This window comes from Mus caroli, unplaced genomic scaffold (genome assembly GCF_978045245.1).
Source record: "Mus caroli unplaced genomic scaffold, Mus_caroli_1 scaffold_9, whole genome shotgun sequence".
In the NCBI taxonomy this organism is placed as follows: domain Eukaryota; kingdom Metazoa; phylum Chordata; class Mammalia; order Rodentia; family Muridae; genus Mus; species Mus caroli.
The window spans coordinates 67,391,546-67,397,036 of NW_028227264.1; the positions used below are offsets into that span (position 1 = coordinate 67,391,546).

General features: G+C 42.5%; 1 pseudogene; it reads left to right on the forward strand.

Annotated features, from left to right (window-relative positions):
- Positions 1-2,169: 2,169 nt before the first annotated feature.
- Positions 2,170-2,287, forward strand: LOC115032206 (small nucleolar RNA SNORA24; annotated as a pseudogene).
- The last annotated feature ends 3,204 nt before the right edge of the window (positions 2,288-5,491 follow it).

Here is a 5,491-nt window from a genome sequence, read left to right on the forward strand (position 1 = left end):
CTGCCCATTGTTAAATTTATGTCCTCTCTTCTGCTGTGCACATGAGAGGACTTAGACTCATACTTCGTGTCAATTAAAGAATGAATTTGGAGTAAAATAATGAGCTCCATTCACATCTTCTCCCATAAGCCAGCAGGATTGGGAAGCCTGAAGAAAGCTTCCCATTGCAAAGCCGGAAGGAGTACCATTCACCTTGTGGATGGAAATACAGATGGGAAACTGAACTCAGGAACGGGAGAAGCCACAATGTAGGCAGATCTAACACATGTGTGTCTGATATGTGTGCGCCTACACCTGAAATGTTCCCTCACTTCAGGGGTAAGCCAGCAGGGACGTTGTGCAGGTTTGTGGCCAGACACTCCAATAGCTCTCCCATTTAATCTGTGAAATATGCCTCCTGATATTTTAGGGCTAAAGTTAATCTGTGGTTTTGCTTAGAGGCAGGGAAGGAAAAGTCTTCATAGTTACTCTGATAAATTATTCATTCTTCCAGTGGACTTGGTTTTTAAGCATCCTTAATGCCAGCCATTATTTTAATATCCTGAAGATAATTGCCTTGTTCCCGGTGCTTTGAGTGACACAGGTTAACATACCATATCCTCTTAGCTTGCTTTTAATAATGAAATATGTCGCTGTTTACTGGTATGGCACAGTGAAGCCTGTTTCTCGGGTGTTCGCTTTGGCTGTAAATACTGACGTGACTCATCCTTTCTGATTTAGGAACAACCCAGGACTCTTTGCCAGCAGCGTGGACTGTGAGTAACACTGTGATATTGGGGGTGTTTTCCTAGACACTGCCCTCCTTGAGTAGTCTTTGCTTTTCATTTTCTCCACTCAGGTTCCTCAGATAAACGGCTACGAGGAACCAGCACAGCACCCCAGGCCTTCCTCTCTGCCACCCTCTTTCTTTACCTGTGTCACTTAAACTATGTCAAGCTTTGTTTGGGCTTTCCAGGAGCTTGTCATGAGTAAGAGCTCCATAAGGCACCAATGTTGGTTGCACAGTCGTGTATCCACGCAGCACAGAGATGCATCAGCTCACTGACCTCCAACAACCTCATACAGTAGATGCTGTTTCTGTCGCATCAAAAGAAGACCAAGGCTCAAGGAAAGCATTAGTGGCAAGAATAGAACCAAGGTCTTATAGTGATAGTGATTCTTTCTGCATCAAAAATCTCTGAATGAGAAGAGCTACCATTCTGGACTAAAGCTTGGCTGAGTTCTCCCATTCACTAACTGGTCACTGCATTAGCCATGAGCTCAGGAAGTCCTTTGTGCCTCTGGTTTCCTTCCTCTAGTTTTGGAATAAACAGTCTCTCAGTGATGGAAGGGAATGTCCCAGAATGTTGGCTTCCAAACACACAGGCTTGTCCTTCATGGTGGTTTGAGTGAGAATGGCTCCCATAGGCTCCAGCTAATGAAATTGTTTGTGAAGGATTAAGAGGTGCAGCCTTGTTGGAGGGGGAGGGGTGTGTCACTGAGGGTGGAGTCTGATGCTTCAAAAGCCCATGCCCCGCCCCCTTCTGTCCAATGCTTGGGGATCAAATGATGATCATGTCCATCTGAACCTGGGAGCCCCAGGATTATTCTCTCTTTTAAGTTGCTTTTATCATCCTGTCTCTTCACAGAGATACAAATGTAACTAAGATATCCTTCAGGATTCTTCTCCTTCCTGGGTACCTTTCTGCTATTTTGTAACACCCCAGCCATCTGATGCCTCAAAGCAAAGGCAAGTTGTATTCTCTGTAGCTCAGTCATCATGGGGTTGCTGGACACTCTCCTCCTGGTCACTGGTCCCCATCATACCGTAGGCTCCATTAATCCAGATCCTCTTTTACCTGACTGTTTTCATGATTGTATTTCCCAATCCAGGACAGTGACAAATGACACACAGTTGCTGACTGATGTTTGTTTGGATGAATTAACTCTTAAAAAAAGAACTTGTGTGAAGGGGCAATACATCATTCTTCCTTGGAATAACTCAATTGAAGCGCCATTAATCTCTCACCACTGGTCAGAATGAGCTTAAATTATGAATGAAAATCCAAGAGAAGGGATGGCCTCAGACACTGGGAATGATAATGCTTTTATCTATAAGACATTTCAAGGTCAGTTGATGGTATAGGTTATATTGTTATAGTGATAAGAAAGCTACAATTTAAGAAAAGACTTCAGGTATCTTTGTGACCTGTCAACTATGACAACCCCACTTCATAGCCACAGAAGAACATGGCGAAGCTGTCACCATTTAATTGGTGTCTGGTTCTGATTCACATAGATAACATTCTTCACTGTAAAAATTATAGGTCATAAAAGTACAGCCCCAGCCTCCTAACTTCCAGACCACTATTCTTTCTGCACATAGGTTAGAATGCTCAGGGACCAGCCAGTCACCAGCAGAGCTTTCAACCAGATGGTGCTCTCTTACAAAACTAAAAACTTTTGGTTGCCCACACCAGTCCTGGGTTCCAGTACTCAAACATTCTGCAGTTAAGGTCCATTTATAAATGTATTCTGTCCTCCATACGCCTCATGTGGTAGGTTGAATATGCTTGGCCCAGGGAGTGGCATGATTAGGAGATGTGGCTTTGTTGGAATAGGTGTGGCAGTGTTGGAGGAAGTGTGTCACTTTGGGGGAAGGCAATGAGACCCTCCTCCTATCTGCCTGCAAAGAGTCTTCTCCTGGTTCCCTTTGGAACAAGACGTAGAACTCTCAGCTCCTCCAGCTGCATGCCGGCCTGGATGCTGCCATGCTTCCCGCCTTGATGATAATGGACTGAACCTCAGAACCAGTAATCCCTCCCAAACTACATGTTGTCCTTTATAAGAGATGCCGTGGTCGTGGTGTCTGTTCACAGCAATGGAAACCCTAACTAAGAAACGTTGGTAATATATTTACTCATTTAAAAAGAAACTGAAACAGACTAGTCTCTACTTCACTGTGCAGCTAAGGATGACCTTGAAATTCTGAGCAGTCTACTTCCTTCATCCTGAGATCACAGATGGAATCCCACAACACCTAGTTTTCTGTTGTGTTTGGGAAGGACTGGGTTTCCTTGTTGTTAAAAAAAAAAAAAGCATTCTATCAACTGAGGTATACTATATAGCTCCAGCCTTTCAGTTACTATTTTAATATCTATCTTTTTTAATTAATTCAATTCAATTTATGTGCATGAATGTTTTGTTTGCCTGTATGTATGCATACCACATATGATGTGCCTGGTGCCCACAGAGTTCATAAGATGGTGCCGGATCCTCTGGAACTGGAGTTACAAACAATTGTGAGTCGTCATATGGGTGTTGGGAGTTGAATCCCAGCCCTCTACAAGAGCAGCAAGTGCTCTTAGCCAATGTGCCATCTCTCCAACCCCCACTTAACAATCCGTAATTATTAAGTGCCTGGGATCACTAAATAAAAAACTTATATTGCTGAGCACTTGAACACCAGTACAATGGATTTGAGATGTATTTCAAAGATTGACTTATGCTTTGAACTCCAAATGTTGGTAGTTCGTGTTGAAGCACATACATGACCACTTTTCTCCTCTAACTTAGAAAACAATACTTTCTAGACCAGTGGTTCTCAACCTTCCTAATGTTGGGACCCTTTAATACAGTTCCTCATGTGGTACTGACCCCCAGCCATAAAAATATTCCATTCTAATTCATAACTGTAATTTTGCTACTGTCGTGAATCGTAAATATCTGATATGCAGGATATGTGACTCCCGGGTTGAGAATTGCTGGTCTGGAGCATTACCTCCATAAGCAGACAGCTCTTTTTTTTTTTTTTAATTTTTAATTTTTTTTATGTTTTTTCTTTTTTTTTCTTTTTTTTTAATTTTTAATATTTTTATTACATATTTTCCTCAATTACATTTCCAATGCTATCCCAAAAGTCCCCCATAGCGCCCCCCACTTCCCTACCCACCCATTCCCATTCTTTTGGCCCTGGCATTCCCCATATTGGGTCATATAAAGTTTGCAAGTCCAATGGGCCTCTCTTTCCATTGATGGCCGACTAGGCCATCTTTCGATACATATGCAGCTAGAGACAAGAGCTCCGGGGTTCTGGTTAGTACATCATGTTGTTCCGACAATAGGGTTGCAGATCCCTTTAGCTCCTTGGGTACTTTCTCTAGCTTCTCCATTGGGAGCCCTGTGATACATCCAATAGTTGTCTGTGAACATCCACTCCTGTGTTTGCTAGGCCCCGGCATCGTCTCACAAGAGACAGCTATATTTGGGTCCTTTCAGCAAAATCTTGCTAGTGTATGCAATGGTGTCAGCGTTTAGAAGCTGATTATGGGATGGATCCCTGGATACGGCAGTCTCTAAATGGTCCATCCTTTCATCACAGCTACGAACTTTGTCTCTGTAACTCCTTCCCTGGGTGTTTTGTTCCCAATTCTAAGAAGGGGCACAGTGTCCACACTTTGGCCTTCATTATTCTTGAGTTTCATGCGTTTAGCAAATTGTATCTTATATCTTGGGTATCCTAAGTTTTGGGCTAATATCCACTTATCAGTGAATACATATTGTGTGAGTTCTTTTGTGATTGTGTTACTTCACTCAAGATGATGCCCTCCAGGTCCATCCATTTGGCTAGGAATTTCATAAATTCATTCTTTTTAATAGCTGAGTAGTACTCCATTGTGTAAATGTACCATAATTTCTGTATCCATTCCTCTGTTGAGGGACATCTGGGTTCTTTCCAGCTTCTGGCTATTATAAATAGGGCTGCTATGAACATAGTGGAGCATGTGTCCTTTTTACTGGTTGGGACATCTTCTGGATATATGCCCAGGAGAGCTATTGCTGGATCCTCCGGTAGTACTATGTCCAATTTTCTGAGGAACCGCCAGACAGATTTCCTGAGTTGTTGTACAAGCTTGCAATCCCACCAACAATGGAGGAGTGTTCCTCTTTCTCCACATCCTCGCCAGCATCTGCTGTCACCTGAATTTTTGATCTTAGCCATTCTGACTGGTGTGAGGTGGAATCTCAGGGTTGTTTTGATTTGCATTTCCCTGATGATTAAGGATGTTGAACATTTTTTCAGGTGCTTCTCTGCCATTCGGTATTCCTCAGGTGAGAATTCTTTGTTCAGTTCTAAGCCCCATTTTTTAATGGGGTTATTTGACTTTCTGGAGTCCACCTTCTTGAGTTCTTTATATATATTGGATATTAGTCCCTTATCTTATTTAGGATAGGTGAAGATCCTTTCCCAATCTGTTGGTGGTTTTTTTGTCTTATTGATGGTGTCTTTAGCCTTGCAGAAGCTTTGCAGTTTCATGAGGTCCCACTTGTCAATTCTCGATCTTACAGCACAAGCCATTACTGTTCTATTCAGGAATTTTTCCCCTGTGCCCATATCTTCAAGGCTTTTCCCCACTTTCTCCTCTATAAGTTTCAGTGTCTCTGGTTTTATGTGAAGTTCCTTGATCCACTTAGACTTGACCTTAGTACAAGGAGATAGGAATGGATCTAT